The sequence below is a fragment of the Nymphaea colorata genome, chromosome 6 (assembly GCF_008831285.2).
Source record: "Nymphaea colorata isolate Beijing-Zhang1983 chromosome 6, ASM883128v2, whole genome shotgun sequence".
NCBI classification, from domain to species: Eukaryota; Viridiplantae; Streptophyta; class Magnoliopsida; order Nymphaeales; family Nymphaeaceae; genus Nymphaea; species Nymphaea colorata.
In genome coordinates, this window is record NC_045143.1 from 3,620,614 (window position 1) to 3,639,027 (window position 18,414).

At 34.8% G+C, this 18,414-nt stretch overlaps 1 long non-coding RNA gene across 6 annotated transcripts in view; it reads left to right on the forward strand.

Annotated features, from left to right (window-relative positions):
- LOC116256049 (uncharacterized) overlaps positions 1-10,434 on the forward strand; it is a 36,530-nt gene extending 26,096 nt beyond the window's left edge. For 5 of the 6 annotated variants that reach the window (XR_007573599.1, XR_007573600.1, XR_007573596.1 and 2 more), the window contains 2 exons: positions 8,669-8,791; positions 9,113-9,346. This is a non-coding gene — a long non-coding RNA (uncharacterized LOC116256049). Of the gene's footprint in view, positions 1-8,668; positions 8,792-9,112; positions 9,347-10,130 lie in introns of those variants that run through there. The other variant, XR_007573597.1, reaches the window with a different exon arrangement.
- The last annotated feature ends 7,980 nt before the right edge of the window (positions 10,435-18,414 follow it).

The following is an 18,414-nucleotide window of genomic DNA, read 5'->3' on the forward strand; positions in this document are numbered from 1 at the left end:
TTCACTTCAGATAAGACCACTGATCGAAGTTCAACTATATTCGGATTAGATAAGACCAGTAATCGAAATCCAACAATATTCAGATTAGTTAAGGTAGTTGATGAAAGTTCCATAACATTCAGATCTGATAAGACCACTGATAGAAGTTCAACAATATTCCAATCAGACAAGACCCCCGATCGAAGTTTTACAACATTCAAATCAGACAAAAACACTGATCGAAGTTCAACATTATTCAGATCAGATAAGACCATTGACTGATGTTCAACTATATTCGGATCAGACAAGACCACTGATCCAAGTTCTACAATATTCAGATAAGACAAGACCACTCTTTGAAGTTCTACAATGTTCAGATCAACGAAGACCATTGATCGAAGTTCTACAATATTTAGATCAGATAAGACCTCTTATCGTAATTCAACAATATTCACTACAGATAAGACTATTGATTGAAGTTCAACTATATTCTGATTAGGTAAGACCACTAATCAAAATCCAACAACATTCAGATTAGTTAAGGTAGTTGATCAAAGTTCCACAACATTCAGATCTGATAAGACCACTGATAGAAGTTCAACAATATTCCGATCAGACAAGACCACTGATCAAAGTTGTACAATATTCAGATAAGACAAGACCACTGATCGAAGTTCAACATTATTCAGATCAGGCATGACCACTGATCGAAGTTCTATAATATTCAGATCAGACAAGACCACTGATCGAAGTTCGACATTATTCAGATCAGGCATGACCACTAATCGTAGTACAACGATATTTGGATGAAATTCGACCACTGATCATAGTTCAACAATATTCAAATCAGATAAGACTATTGATCGAAGTTCAACAATATTCAGATAAGATATAAGTATATAACCACTGATGTAGTTCAACAATATTTAGATCAAATATAATCATTGATCGTAGTTCAATAATATTTAGATCAAATAAGACCACTCATGAAAGTTCTACAATATTCATATCAGAGAAGACCACTGATCGAAGTTCAACAATATTCAGATTAAATAAGGCCACTGATCAAAGTTCAACTATATTCGGATCAGACAAAACCACTGATCGAAGTTCTACAATATTCACATTAAACAAGACCATTGATCGAAGTTCAACAATATTTAGATCAGAGAAGACCTCTGATCGTAGTTGCCACTGATCGAAGTCCAACAACATTGAAATTAGATAAAGTAATTGATCGAAGTTCCACAAGATTCAGATCTGATAGGTCCACTAATCGAAGTTCTACAACATTCAGATCACATATGATTACTGATTGAAGTTCAACAATATTCAGATCAAATAAGACCACTGATCATAGTTCAACAATATTCGGATCAGATATGACAACTTATCAAAGTTCAACAATATTCAGATTAGACAAGGCCACTCATCGAAGTTTTACAATATTTAGACAATATAAGACTGTTGATCGAAGTTCAACAATATTCGGATCAGATATGACCACTGTTCATTGTTCAAGAATATTCAGATCAGATATGACCACTGATCGAAGTTCTACAATGTTCAGATCAGACAAGACCATTGATCGATGTTCAAAAATATTTAGATCAAATAAGACTGCTGGTCATAGTTCAACAATACTCGGATTGGATAAGACCATTGATGGAAGTTCTACAATATTTAGATCAGACAAGACCACTGATAGAAGTTATACAATTTTCATATCAGACAAGACCACTGATCGAAGTTCTACAATATTCAGATCAGACAAGACCACTGAACAAAGTTGAACAATATTTAGATCAGATAAGACCGTTGATCGTAGTTCAATAAATTCTTATCAGATAAGACCACTGATCGAAGTTCAGTAGTATTTGGATCAGATATACCCATTGATGATAGTTCAACAATATTCAGATAGATACGACAGTTGATCGAAGTTCTACAAAATTCCGATTAGTAAAGACCATTGATCGATGTTCAACAATATTTATATTATATAAGATCGCTGATCATAGTTCAACAATATTCAGATCAGATAAGACCATTGATCGAAATTCAACTATATTCGGATCAGGTAAGACCACCGAATGAAGTTCAACAATATTCATATTAGATAAGGCAACTGATCGAAGCTCAACAATTTTAAGATCAGACAAGACCACTGATCGAAGTTCAATAATTTTCAGATTAGATAGGCCACTAATCGAAGTTCAACAATTTTTCGATCAAATGAGACCACTAATCCAAGTTCTACGATTTCCTGATCAAATATGATCGTTGATCAAAGTTTGACAATTTTCATATTTGGAAAGACCACTAATCGAAGTTCAATAATATTCAGATCGAACAAGACCATTGATCGAAGTTCAACAATATTCGGATCAGTGTATGACCACTGATCGTAGGTCAACAATATTCAAATCAGATAAGACCACTGATCGAAGTTCAACAATATTGAGATAAGATATAACCACTGATCTTATTTCAACAATATTCAGATCAGATATAACCATTGATTGTTGTTCAACAATATTCATATCAGGTAAGACAACTGGTCGAAGTTCTACAATATTCATATCAGGCATGACCACTGATCGAAGTTCAACAATATTCGGATAAGATAAGTCCACTGATCGAAGTTCAACTATGTTCAGATGAAATAAGACCACTAATCGAAGTTCAACTATATTTGGATGCGATAAGACCACTGATCGAAGTCCATCAACAATTAGATTGGTTAAGGTTGTTGATCGATGTTCCATAAGAATTAGATATGAGAAGAACAATGATCGAAGTTCAACAACATTCAGATCAAATATAACCACTGATCGTAGTTCAACAATGTTCAGATCATATAAGACCATTGATCGAAGTTCAACAATATTAAGATCATATAAGACCACTAATTGTAGTTCAATAGTATTTGAATTAGATCAGACCACTTATCGAAGTTCAACGATATTCAAATCAAATATGACCACTCATCGTAGTTCAACAATATTTAGTTCAAATAAGACCACTGATCGAAGTTCTACAATATTCGGATCAGACCATACCACTGATGGAAGTTCAATAATATTCGGATCAGACAAGACCACTGATCGAAGTTCAACAATATTTGGATTAGATAAGGCCATTCATCGAAGTTCAAGTATGTTCAGATCAGATAAGACCACTGATCGAAGTTCAACTTTATTCGGTTCAGATAAGACCACTGATCGAAGTCCAACAACAATTAGATTAGGTAAGTTAGCTGATCGAAGTTCCATAAGATTCAGATCTGATAAGACTAATGATCGAAGTTCAACAACATTCAGATCACATATAACCACTGATCGTAGTTCAACAATGTTCAGATCAGAGATCGAAGTTCAACAATATTAAGTTCAGATAAGACCACTAATTGTAGTTCAACTATATTCTAATTAGATATGACTACTTATTGAAGTTCAACGATATTCAAATCATATATGACCACTGATCGTAGTTCAACAAATATTCAATTCAAATGAGACAACTGATCGAAGTTCTACAATATTCGGATCAGACAATACCACCGATGAAAGTTCAACAATATTTATATCAGATAAGACCGTTGATTGTAGTTCAACAGTATTTGGATCATATAATACAAATGATCGAATTTCAGCAATTTTCAGATCAGATGAGTCCTGTTATCAAAGTTCAACAATTTTCAGATTAGATAAGACCATTGGTCGTAGTTCAACAATTTTCAAACTAGATAAGATGACTGATCGAAGTTCAACAATTTTTAGATCAAATAAGACCACTGATCGGAGCTCAACATTTTTCAAATCAAATAAGACTACTGATCCAAGTTCAATAATATTCAAATCAGATATGACCACTGATCGTAGTTCAACAATATTCATATTAGATAAGACCATTGATCCAAGTTCAACAATCTTTGAATCTGATAGATAAGACCACTGATCGTAGTTCAACAATATTCATATCAGACAATGCCACTGATCAAAGCTCAACTATGTTTATATTAGATAAAACCACTGATCGTAGTTCAATAATATTTGGATCAGACAATACCACCGATCAAAGTTCAACAATGTTTATATTAAATAAGACTGTAGATCGTTGTTCAACAATATTCGGATCTGATAAGACCACTGATTGAAGTTCTTCAATATTCGGATTGGACAAGGCCATTGATCGATGTTCAACAATATTTAGATCAGATAAGACCGCTAATCAAAGTTCAACTATGTTTGGATCAGATAAGACCACTGATCGAAGTTCAACAATATTCATATTAGATAAGGCAGCTGATAGAAGCTCAATAATTTTCAGATCAGATGAGGCTGCTGATCGAAGCTCAATAATTTTCATACTAGATAGGCCACTGATCGAAGTTCAGCAATTTTCTGATCAAATAAGACCACCGATCGAAGTTCAACAATTTTCTTATCAAATAAGACCAATAATCGAAATTCAACAATTTTCAGAATTAGTAATACCACTAATCGTTGTTCAAAAATATTCGTATCAGATAAGACCACTGATCGAAGTTCAACAATATTCATATCAAATAAGACCATTGATTGAAGTTCAACAATATTTAGATTGGATATAACTACTGATCGTAGTTCAGTAATATTCAGATCAGATATAACCAGTGATCGTAGTTCAACAGCATTTAGATCAGATAACACCACTAATCGAAGTTCTACAATATTCAGATACCACTGATTGAAGTTCAACAATATTTAGATAAGATAAGATCGCTGATCGTAGTTCAACAATATTCGGATCAGATAAGACTACTGATCGAATTTCAATAATTTTCATATCAGATGAGACCACTGATCAAAGTTCAACAATTTTCAGATTAGATAAGACCATTGGTCGTAGTTCAACAATTTTCAGACTAGATAAGACGTCTGATCGAAGTTCAACAATATTCCGATAAGATATGACCACTTATCGTAGTTCAACCGTCTTTGGATAAGATAAAACCACTAATCGAGGAAGACTACTGATCGTAGTTCAATAGTATTCATAATGGATAGGGCATTTGATCGAAGTTCAACAATTTTCAGACCAAATAAGACCACTGATCAAAGTTCAACAAGTTTTAGATTAGATAAGGTAGCTGGTCGAATTTCAACATTTTTTTGATCTTATAAGACCACTAATCGTAGTTCAACAATGTTTAGGTCAGATAAGACCATTGATCAAGTTCAACAATATTTAGATCGGATATGACCACTGATCGAAGTTCAGCAATATTGAGATTAGATAAGACCATTGATCGTAGTTCAACAATATTCAAATCAGATAGGACCATCGATTGAAGTTCAACAATATTCGGATCAGATAGGACCACTGATCGAAGTTCAACAATTTTAGATCCGATAAGACCAACGATTGAAGTTCAACAATATTCATATCAGATAAGATGATTGGTCGAAGATAAACAATTTTTAGATGAGATAAGACCATTGATGGTAGTTCAATGCTTTTCATATCAAATAAGACTGCTTATCGAAGTTTAACAATTTTCAAATCTGATTAGACAACTAATCGATGATCGATAATTTTCATACCCGATAAGACCATTGATCAGATTAGACAATTCATGGAAGTTCAATAATTTTTTGATTACATAAGGCCACTTTCAACAATCTTCAGATAAGATAAGACTACTGATCGAACTTCAAGAGTGTTTAGATCAGATGTTTTCAAATTAGATAAGACATATGATCAAACTTCAAGAATTGTTACATCTGATATGACCACTGATTGGACTTCAACAATTTTCAGTCCGATAAGACCACTGATCGTAGTTCAATAATTTTCAGATCAGATAAGACCACTAATGGAAGTTCAACAATTTACAGTTCAGATATGGCCAATGATTGAAGTTCAAGAATTTTGATATGAGATAAGACCTCTGATCAAAGTTCAACAATTTTCACATCAGATAAGATCACTAATCAACGTTCAAGAATTTTGAGATAAGATGAGACAATCGATCGAAGATCCACAATTTTTTGATCAGATGAGACCGTTGATCGAATTTCAACAATTTTGAGATAAGATCATTGATCGAAGTTCAACAACTTTCAAATCAAATAACACCATTGATGTACACTCTCAAATATATTCCAATCCAACAATTTTTAGAAATTATACGGCCATGGATCCCAACCCACATGAGAACAATTCGTGAATATGAAGAATTGTACGTTTGGTCACTAATTATTCATCTTCAACTTAGGTCACTAATTGCGATCTTCAACTAGATGTAATTCCAATTGTTTTTGTATTAGATAAGACCCGTAGCTCAGACCCACAATCAATTCTAAATCCAGCAATCTATGAATTCAATAAGACCACTGATGAAGACTCGCAACTAGTACTAAATGCACAATTTTTGGATCAAATAAGACCATTGATCCGAGCTCACAAATTGATCTAAATCCAACAATTTTGGATCACATAAGACCATTGATCTGAACCCACTGCCAAATCCAAATCCTACAATTTCTAGATACGTTAAAACTATTGATCTAAAACAACAATACACCCAAATTCGAATACTCTAGGATTAGATATGACCATTGATCAAAGTTTAGCACTTTTCAGGTTAGATAAGACCATTGATCGAAGTTCCACAATATTTAAAACTCTCCTAGATATTTTTGAATTTGTGAATAGTAATGCTCTTTTTTATACTTTCATGACTTTTCTCCCCGATTGTTCCTGTCACGGGCTGAACAGTTCCAATCTTTTTTTTTTTTAATTTATCTCTCTATTGAAAATTTTCTTGGATTTTCATCAACATCTTTGACATTTTTTGCCCATGATTGTATATTAGCTTTGGAAGAAAATTTGTATATTTTTCTCAAGCACTTGGTCTGGTAATTTTTTGTAGGATTTTGCTTAATTTCTTAATTTTTTTTTATTGTTTCTCAAGAAAATGCAAATTTTTACCACTGGTTGTTTAATTGTGGGGGAATTTTTCAAATTTTCAGATTTTATTTTTAATTGTCATTCCAGCTGCATTTTGGGATGTTTTCTTTATATGCAAAATCTTGCATAATATGAAAATATCCAATGTTTTCGGATGTCAACATATACTTTTCATATCTTTTTTGCAGTTTTATGTGTAGTGTAATGAGTTACTTTTCAAGGAATGGAAATAATTATCTGATGTTCTATTATATTTCCTGTTAGAGCATGGGGAACACATTGTCATTTGACAGGTACACGGTCATGTCCACATCTCCAAAGCATTTAGTAGAATGTAACTTGATGAACCATAGAAAGTTGTCGTTTAGTTATGTCTGATCATTCGTTGTTGAATACCATGTTGGAACCTTGGTTACTGAAAAACTTGCATAGGTTTTTATTTTCTTTATCATTTGTTTAAAATGGTTTGCACAAATCCATGTTTTTTAACAGACCCATGTTACTTAAATCTCCTCTACAAACAGGAAGTTTTGGAACTCAAAAATTTGCTTTTACAAGGATTAGCTAAGGATAAGGTCAACGGGAGGTTCTATTTTTGAGGAATTCAGAATCCAGTAGTTGGTTTGTCTTTTGCTTCTTGCTGGATATTCTTAACGTATTTGGTTGCTTTGTCTGGTCCATTTTTTTGGGTCATGCATTGCTCTTTACATTTTATGAAGCTGTCCTTGTGTGAGTGCAGCTTGTTGTTATTTCATTGTCTTTTCTACTCATTGTTATGTTTCACTTGTGTTTATGTTTCCATACAATTTTTATTTAAGTAGCTGTTTTATAATAGTATCATGTCTTTTTGTTTCCTGACATTTGACTTGGTACGTACCCTTGTTCTGCGAATCCAATATGTTGTGCAGTGTCCCTCTAGGTGACATTTCATGGAACACAACTATGGTGTGTGTGGTTCAACGAACCAATTATGGCTAGCTTACTATTTAAGCAGGTGTTTATGTGGTAAAGAACTAAAAGTCTCTCATGTATTAGTTTTATAAGGGACCTAAAGTTGCTCTCAAGTAAAACCAATTTTAAGTTCATTAATTTGTATTCATCTTTTGAAACGTACCCAATAATCAGTAGCTCAACTATACTCAATTTAGCTGTAATCTAGGAAATAGTTAAAACTTTTCTGATTTAACAATAGTAAAACTTTTGTGATTTAACAATCATTTTGACAAAAATGCTCTTATCAACTTTTAAAGGATATTAGAAAAATTTGTTTTTTTAACTATATTGAAAATGTAGGTGTCTTTTGAATATCAGCTTGTTGTGTTTTTGAAACTTTATTAATATTTTTAGACAAAATTTAAGGCAGTCTAGTGATAGGCCCCGTCCGAACATACCTTATTATTTAATTGGCTCAAGTGCTAAGGGAAGATAAGATTATTATAGCAATTGGGAAGAACATACAACATGAAATGTGCAAAGCAGCGTGCAAAGCAGCTCTCTGTGTCTCCCCCACACTCGTACATTAATTCAAACTCAATTGATCGTAAATCATTCATATTGGATCATCAAATCATTCATATAAGACACACACATGCATCCACAGTCAGCTTTCAATGAATTTTTTGGTTTTTTGTGGTAGCAGCAGTAGGATATTTTTGGTTAAAGGGCACTTGAGTTATGTTTGGTGTGCACACACCACATAATTTATTGAATCTCATAGTGTTGTTTTTTTTAGAAAATCCTTTATTGCTCCAAGAATTTTTGACCACTGAGAAGAAACGAAGATACCGTTCAAAGCTGTTGGTCTGACATCCACTAGTTGGGGGGTCCAAGATCCTCGTCCCAAAATGTACCAAAGGTAATTTACTCAGCATTTTTTACTCTTTCTTTTACCAGACGAGTCTTGACATCTTTTTTGCATAATCAGGATACAATTGATGTTTTCTTATTTATGCGAAAAAATGTACTTTAAGACCTGTTAAGATGAGGCAAAGTTAGTATTACCAGGAAAACATGAGAAGATGAATATTAAGGAAAATTTAGTATAAACTCCTTTTTTGAAGAGAGTATCAAATATGCGACGTAAGTTTCTGATTCTTTTAAATACTTTGTTAGTTTTACTTACCAATGTTGTTAGAATCAGCTTTAAAAGAATGGCACTGACGTTTTTTTGTTACAGCGTCGTTTAACTCAAGATGATAACGTTGAAGGGTATAGACTCATACGTTGCTCTGAGGTACCCTTCCATCTCTACTGTCTACAGAAAGTCAGAAACTACCACAGTATCGAACATTCCTTTTTTGTTTAGTTTTGCGGCAGCTTTGAAACTATTTTGAAGATACTCAAAGGCGATATGAATAGGTTGTGGACTATAAATGATAGGGATAAGATCAACTCTTGCTTTCTGTTGGTATTGCCTTTGGAAAGTGCTAATAGTACTACTAACTTTTCGTGAAGGGGCAGTAAGTAGCTCACCAATATCTGTGCGCAAAAGAAAACAATTAATAATTTATAAAACATTAATTTTCCCGTTAAAAGAAAGTTAGTAGCTCACCAATTTCTCGTATGTGGTTAAAGTACCACTGTCACATATAATAAGTTCCTTTTCGGAACGAAATGTGTTTTATACGTTGGAAATAAGCTCCAAAAAGTGTTGCTGGAATACCCATTTTCTGGAAAAATCCCGAAGGAAAGGAAGGCCGAAGTGTTTTTCTTGGTGTTGTTTTGGCGTCATTTTGTACTGTCGCATATATTCTTAAAGAGTTTTTATTTTTTAAAATTTTTCTAAGATTTCGGAAGAATTTTGTAAAAAAAAAAGAAGATTTGCCGTACCGTATTATTTGAGATGAAAAACACTCGTTTAAATCTTGTAAATGATATTTCTTGGCATGAGTTAATTTGCAATTTGCGAGGTGCATCTCTGCCTCATTGAGTTGTAGTTTATTTACTCAAACTGTCCAAAAAACGAGAAAAGCCATGTAGGTTTAAGTCTCGCATTTTTCACCCAACCGAGGCTGATAACACTTAAGTATATTTTTCTACCAAATTTCTTAAGAACTGCATGTTATAATACACTTCTGATTTTTTCTTCATATATCGGTCCTATAAACTAATCTTTATTTTCTTGATAATGATTTCGTCGTGTAGCAAAGTACATAAAACTCCAACTTGACTTCTAGAGCTTCATTTGTGTGCAGGGGTATGTTTGATTACCAATTATCTTAAGGTCTCAAATTTTTAGGTGGCAAAAGATTGATGGTAGTGCATCAAGCTAAAGATCTTAGGTTAAACTTGATGATTTTATATTGGCAAACCTGATATGGGATGGTGGAATTTGAACTTGAACTTTATAATAAGGTAATTGAGATCAGCCGACCGCTGGATATTACCTGTGCTTTCTACAACACATGACTATTAATGAGGAAGTGCCCGTGTACTATGAAAAAGTGAGTTGAGGATAGGCTTGGCAGACGGCTAAGTTGATTGCTTTAAAGTGTGCATTGTTTCTAGTATTTTCTTTCCAACTGTTCACCGAAAAAATCTTTTCTTTCCAACTGATTGCAGACAACCCTATTTGACAAGTGATGCCCGTCTTTTTGGGTCTTCTAAATTTATGCATGATCTATCCGCAATTGACGAATGCTTCCACGCGTGGGTGATCTAGAATTTATCTTTAAATTAACTTATTTAGGGGGCTCATCTTTTGCGAACCTTCACTGTTATCTAATATAGCGGTCATGATTTAATGCCTTACGATGGAGTGTTCCAGGTCCTCGCTTTATTATTTAACCGAGAAGATGAACAAACGAAATCCATAAGGTCAGACCGAAAGTTCTACTTCAATGCAAGGAAGATCTTCAATCATCACATGGTAGCACTTATAATTTCTCTCTCAACAGAAAAAATTCATCACCTGGTAGCACTTATAATTTCTCTCTCAACAGAAAAAATGCACCATGCTTTCTTTATTAGTCCGCCGCATTGCACGTCAAACATGCAGCTACTAGAACATGAGTTTTAATTTTAGCGGTCAAAGGAAGGGGAGGCCGTCGCTTCTGTCGTCACCAGTGAATTGCCGTCTGCCTTTGCACTGCGACAGACCGTCCTACGGCAAGGGAGGTCGGCGGCTGCCGGCCGGCCGCAATGGAGAAGCAGCAGTCTCCCCTACCTTAACGCCCGCATTCAATTTTCTTTATTTTGCGATAAAATGAAATTGGGCGTCAAGCGAAACTGTCGACCCTTGTGCTTTCTTCTTCACAAATGTGGGTCCAAAGTGGGTAAAGAGGAGTTATGTGGTAGATACCAGCTGCAAGATCACAACTTTCTCTTGGTAAGGCGTGAATTTTGGGCCTTAAATTATGAAGAATCCGAGTGGTTACATTTTCAAGTTTTGAAAAACCTACTCGCTACAATGATCGCGTGTCATCTTTATTGGCCACGAACACAGACACACTTTGGATGACCAAAGTGTGTCTCTGCATATTCAATCGCATCCAAAGTGTGTCTGCATATTCAATCGCTTGTCTTGGATAGCCGTGCTCATCTTTTGTTAAGAAATTTTGGATGACCAAGGCCGATGATATCCTAAACGTTCAAGTCCACATTATAGAGAACACTTGTGTTGCGTAGATCTAGCTCGGCGCTTGATATCGAGTTTTAACTACATGAGGGTGTTCAGACTTATGAATGATTTACATACCAATTTAGCAAGCTTAACCATCTTCAGTACTACAACTGTTACGTTGGTTGTATGAATCAAATGGAGTATAGTTTTACGAAAAAATACATGCACACATATGAACCACAAACCTACGCACCCCAAGCCGTACTCAATATGAACAAAATTGATTACTCGGACCTTCTTTTCCTTCTTAAGAAATTATGAAGATTCGACCTCAGGTATATTAAACCTGACTCCTTTACTAGGTATCGACACTTGTACCATACGTATGTTTTTTAATAAAAACTGCTTGTAAGGCATGAATATGTTGAAAAGAAAATTCTGTCCCGTTAATTTTCAAGCGTCATGGAAACATGGAATTAATTTTATGTCCCAATTAAGAGCCAATTCTTATGAAATAAAATGTATAGGATGCCAACACGCCAATTGAATTTCAAAATGTGGGTGCAATAGCTTTATTAGCACTTTAGTTAAAAGCTTAAGTAGCTACATCTTTCGATATAATATATATATATATATATATTGCAGAAAGATGAGTTTGGTTGCCAGGTGAGTTTGGTTTTCCGATTACGTAAAGTAGGCCATGCATTTTACCATTAATTTTGTAAAACTAGCTTACGGACTACCTTATTTTTGTTCCAACATGATTTCTAGGCTAGCAGTTAGAAAGCTGTCTTCGAGACTACTTTGCATCATAGATCTTTCAAATTTGGATGACATTCCAAAGGCAGAAAGAGCATGGTTACTGATTCGCTGAACACATATGACACTAACAGCAATTACATTTACATCTAATTTTAGCCATCTTATATCCCCATCAAACTTTCTCCATGGAGCAAGAATGCATGTTCTATACCTCTATGTGATCTGGTTATGAAGCATAGGTCCATCTACAAGCATGGTTAGAAAAACTTTCCTGCCCATAATGAATGGTCAACTAAGTTAGTGTTTGATTTGATTTGAGAACTAAATCATAATTAGATTGGGTGTAAGACATAAATCAATTTCTGTGGTCGATTTCTATTTTGACATGTGACAATGATATATGAACATGATCAAGTTCTCCAATATATATATATATATATATATATATATATATATATATTAAAACAAAAATCATGTGGAAAATATTTTACATAAATATGTGTATATAATATAAATCATGTACTAATTCAAAATATTGAATATTTTCAACCACATAATATAAATCATGCACTAATTCAAAATATTTTTCATATTCAAGTGGAAAATATTGCTTTTTATACTATTAAAATTTTGATGTTGGAAAAGCACTTAAATTTTTTATTATCAAGAACGTACCTATAAGTTCAAAAGAATTAACCTAATATACATTGCATATCAAATGACTCTCAACATCATATTTGTAAGATTGGATTACACAAGAATAGGGCTGGGCATCGGGCCGGCCCGGCCCTGCCCAATAACAATGTAAAAAGCAAAACCTAACATTAGAAACGGGCCAGCCCGAGGCCCGGCCCCTTTAGAAACGGGTCGGGCCGGGCCCATTATATATCGGGCCTTAGGCTTCGGCTTATGCCCAAGGCCCGGCCTGACACGATTATTAACGGTCCTGGCGGGCTGAGGCGAGCTTTTAAGCGGGCCAGGCCAGACCAGGCTTTTTCAGGTCGGGCCACGCCTGCTTCTGGACTGATACAATGTGTCAATGTCAACGGATTAATTGCCAATGAAAGCTATATAAAAATTGAATATGTTGAAAACTTTAGCAATATAAAACGGCATCTCATTATGTGATTTCACAAGTAATAGTTCAGCTTAGAAAGATCCACATATGTTCTTGCTAACAAGTTGCAGATGGAAGCTTCAAAGGTAGGGGGCTTAGATGAGAACTTCAAAGGGTTTCTGTGCAGGCGATGATAACGAGAAGCGAGAGAGAGCGTGATGAAGAGGCGGTAGCAAGGGAGAGGAGCAGAAAAAAAATGTTCGAAAAAAAGTCGGACCTTCACAGCGACGGGGAGGACAACGAGGAGGCAGTGTCGACGAGTCACGACAGCCGACAGATGAAACTTTTTCGACAAAAGTCCAAAAGTAAAACCCTAACTTTGGTGAAAAAAATATAATAATAATAATAACAGGCTTCTCGGGCTGCCGACGATCGCAGTGACAAGCCCGAGCCCGGCTCGTTATTTACCGATAAAAAAAGCCCGAAATTTAATTTTTCAAGGCCCAGGCCCGGGCCCTTGGCGGGCCGGGTATTGGGTACCCGGTGGCGGCCCGGCCCGGTGCTCAGGCTTACACAAGAAGCACATAATATATATAACAAAAGTTACGAGGCCTCTTCGGAAAGACTGGGATTTTGTGCTTTTTTTTAGGAAACCTTCTTTATTATGAACATTACAATAAAACCCATCCAAAAATAGTACAGTTGATTTCTCACACTTGGAAATTGACCTGACCAACCTGTAACAGGAGTAAACAAATCATCCTGCCATTGGTGTACAAATTGATATCTGCATCTATGTCATATTTAATATACAACTGCAAGTGCATCCCTAGTTTTTTTTATGGCAAGAAATTCCTACTTCAAAGCAAGATTTGAACTTTTGCTCGGTTTGAAGAGTTGGGGACGACTTGAAGCATAAATAGGCCAGAGTTCATTCCATGAAACAGATTGGTCCTTCTTGCTTTGTTAGAGTTCATATATAAGGCCAACATAACTGAACAATGTTCATACCGTCTACAGCTATCTATGAAGCAGAAAACTCGATATTGGCTGCAAATTTTTCATGTTGAAAAAAGAAGAAGTTTGAGATCAGATTGGCTTAGCGTACTAATCAAGTTTAAGAAAAAATTTCTTCTAAGAACTCTTTTAGAATTTTCATTGAGAATCCAGCCTTCCACCAACATCTAACATCTTATTTTTCAAAAATCTTAAGGGGGACCCTTTGCTTTGCCCCAGTCCATAAGCACCTCTGATTTATTATTGTAAGACTTACCTTGCAATTTAAAACTACTTGTTCCAATGTTTCTAAAACAAATCAAATATGCTAAAAAGTGTTGGATGCCTAAGTGCTCAACTTTTTGCTCCCGATGGTTTCGTAAATTTGTTTAAGAATTAGGCACTCATAAAATATTGTATTACAATGTTTCACAAAAATTCTCTAACTTTTAGAACAAATTGTGACGAACTGTTTTTGTTGCCAAAACATAACATATTTTTGAAAACTGATTTTTAAAGAAGCTTCGGTAGAAGGGACACCGCCGGCATTGCCGGCAACTTTTCCCCTTAATAATAATGTTGGATGTTGTTGCAACATGGACTGGTTCGACCTGAATGGAATCAAGTGTGCGTTGGACACCACGCCGATCCCAAAGAACATCTCACACTTGGAGGTGGAAACGGACCGGCGACTCTTAGTGATGGCAATGAAGGTTCCAGTGTTCTTGGTGAACCTGACGACCCTATCCGAGTACCAGAAAAATGCACATACATCCATTTACACGATCCGACAAGGCAAGCTGCTGAACCCCCAGTAGAAGGCTAACCCCGAGACTTACGCCGACTGTATCCATTGGTGCCTGCCTGGGCTGCCTAACACTTGGAATGAGTTCTTGAACAAGTTTTTTTTTCCCCTTATTTTTTAGTGTAATATGGCTTGTCTCCTTTGGCCTGCTAAGGTAAAAGGCAGCTAGCAAGGAGGGGTTGTCTTTATTTTCTCAGTGTCTCACCAACCGTATTTTCATGTTTTATTCATTTGATTAATGGAAAACTTCTAGTGCTCTATGTTATTATTAAGAATGATAACTAAAATGATGGTGAGCTTGTTTTAGATGTTTGGCTATTTATTTTTATATTCAAAAACCAAAGAGAGAGAGGGACAAGAACATCTATAAGGGCGCGTAACATTTTCCAAGATTTGAACTACCAACATGGCTACAATGTGACATCCAACCTAACCATTTGCACTAAAGTGCATGGCTCGCATTAGATCAAGACATGAGAGTATGTGACATGACCCATAAAAACAAAAAGATAGACCATATTTTTCACATGTAAATTTGTCTTTTATTCAAAATGTAACACACACACACACACACACACACACACACACACACACACACATATATATATATATATATATATATATATATATCACTTTCAAGCAACAACTAGTGGTATTGATAACCAAACCCATATAAAGTTTTCCAATATATATATATTAGAGCCACCAAATCAACTAACCTACGTATGACATAAAAATAAATGGCAGTAAGACGTCAGTAAAAGTTGACTATGAAGAAAATACATTTCACAATTGACAACAGATTTATAGGAATTTGACACCTACCCGTTCCTTTATAAATCAATTGCATTGGGTGAATCTTGAGACGTCACTTAGTTCCTTCAAATTTGAACTATTTGATATAAATCTGATATGACATGTTTTTTACTGATAATTCACGAAGCTAAGGATCTTAAGTTGGATCCTCAAATCCTTACTTCACATTTTTTTTTTTGCATTGAGAAAATGTCAGATTTAAGATTAGATAAAGGGAAGTCTGATTTTAAGTCCACTGTTATTAAGGATTTTAGATAAGGTGCAAATAAATGTCCTCTAAGCACTTAATACGTCTCCAAAACAACATGCAAACATGGACAACCCAAATGTACATAGGTTAGAAGAAAATCTGGGTGAAGTAACAATTTAAATCCCCAACCAGATAAGCCTATCCAACCAACCTCAACTAAGTCCACCAACGTGAACCCAATGACTGCTAGACATAGTAGGCCACCACATACCCGATTACACGCCATGAACTTGGTAAGTATGAGCTAAGTTGAGTCTTCAGCCATTACCAGCTTCGTTAAGTGTTTAATTTCAATTATCACATCATTAATCTCAACCTTATTAATTTCATTGCCCAATATCGCACTTAGGCTAAACTAATTGGCATTTGAAGTTATTTTGCATCAAGTTGACTTGCATCCGCATAAGTTTACAGGAGGACACAATTATGAGTGGCACACTTGCTTTAAACGAACGAGTATGAAATTTGCTAAGTTTGTTCAAGTCAAGGCATCAAGGCGGCATGATCTTATTTTTAATCAAGCACTCAACATACTAGTCAACTTTTGAACACAAAGGTAGTCGAATTCCATGTATTCTGATATGGAAATTCAAAAAACATTACTGGGCTTCTCCGGGTAGCTTAGCTCAAATTTATAAGAGATAAAGTGCTTCATTGTTTGTACTTTGTTTTGTGTACTATTTGTTGACTACGTGCATCTTGTTTGTCTGATGAATAAAAACTTTATTTTTTGACAATAAGTAAACTCCATTATGGAGCGTTTGGTAACCTTGGATTTGAGATCACTAGAATCACATATTTATGAATTTAAGGATAGATCTCATCCCATTCAACCTCAAATCCGATGTTTTTGCCGTAAGTGCTTGGGAAACAAGTCATCTTTTTTCACTTAGTAGCAAAATTTAGTGTTTGTTTCAATTGTGCATCGCCACGTAAAAAGGATCTTAGCCAGATGAGCTTTGGAAATAAAATATGAGGCTAATTGTTAAACACACTTTTAGTGTCTGAAGTTGAAAGAAGCGAACCACATATGTGTGGAGGTTGGCATCCCTTGTACACTTGGACAGAGTTTGGGTTTATATTTTGGGCTTGGCTCGGGGCAGTGCGTTGTTGGCTGCTTTAATTTTCATTGAACTTTTTGTAATTGTTTAGGCAAATTGAACGTTTAATGGGTTCCTTGCATTGTATTGGCAATATGCATTGCTGAAAAGAATTTGAAGCATTAGTACTTTGTGAAGAACAAGACCAAAGTATACTTCTTTACTCAAACTGGCTGGACGTTTGATGTGCATTCTATGGTGTTTTGTTATTTAGTTGCTCTTTTGAAAGAAAACCTTTAGTTTCTTATGTCTGTGAATTCTATATGTGTCGTTTCCCTTAAAATAGAGTTTTATGCCATTTGCGGATTTCTATTCCCATAACTTGATTGTTCTCGTGCTGACTTAAATCAACAATTATGAATATATGATGCAATTTTCGAATTTTTTAACTAAATAATTTGAAATCATTGTTAGTAATCAATATCTATATTTGAAATTTAAAATATCAAATACGATCTCTTGGATTTTTCAAGCATGTCTTGGAGATGAAAATAGAGAGTGTTATGCAAATGATTTAACGTTGTAAAAACAATCTTCTCACTAAAAAACGTTATTATTGTTAAGGATAATGTGGTGACTTATAAGAGAACAACATCTATGGAAGCAAAGATGTAATAAAAATAATAAAAACATTGTTATCAATGAACATGGTCATCCACCTGAATTTGCAATAAAAATCAAGTTTCTTGGTCTTATTGTAAACTGAGAACTTAAATATCAAATCTAATAATATTGATGTTAGGCAAAGTATTTTTGTTCAACAAAAGAAATGTTATTATTGTTGACGACAATTTTGCAACCTATAAGGAAATGATAGAAAAATAAAGAAACCAACAAAAATAATAATTGCATCGCTATCACCAAGGAAATTTGGCGATCCAGAGTTGTAAAGAAAATCAAAGATATCCCTAGAGATTATTGCAAAGAGAGAGTATAAATATCAAATCAAACACTATAATTCTTAAGGCCATTGGTGGTCTTCCGTAGTGGAAAACCACGTTAAATCTCATGCTTTCATTACTTGACCTCTTCCAGCTTTTCTTTAGGTAGTCCTACTTAGAGCAAATGACTTTTCTTTTTCTCTCTCTCTGGCTATCCAACCGTAAGATTACCTGCAAACCGGGTTATCTT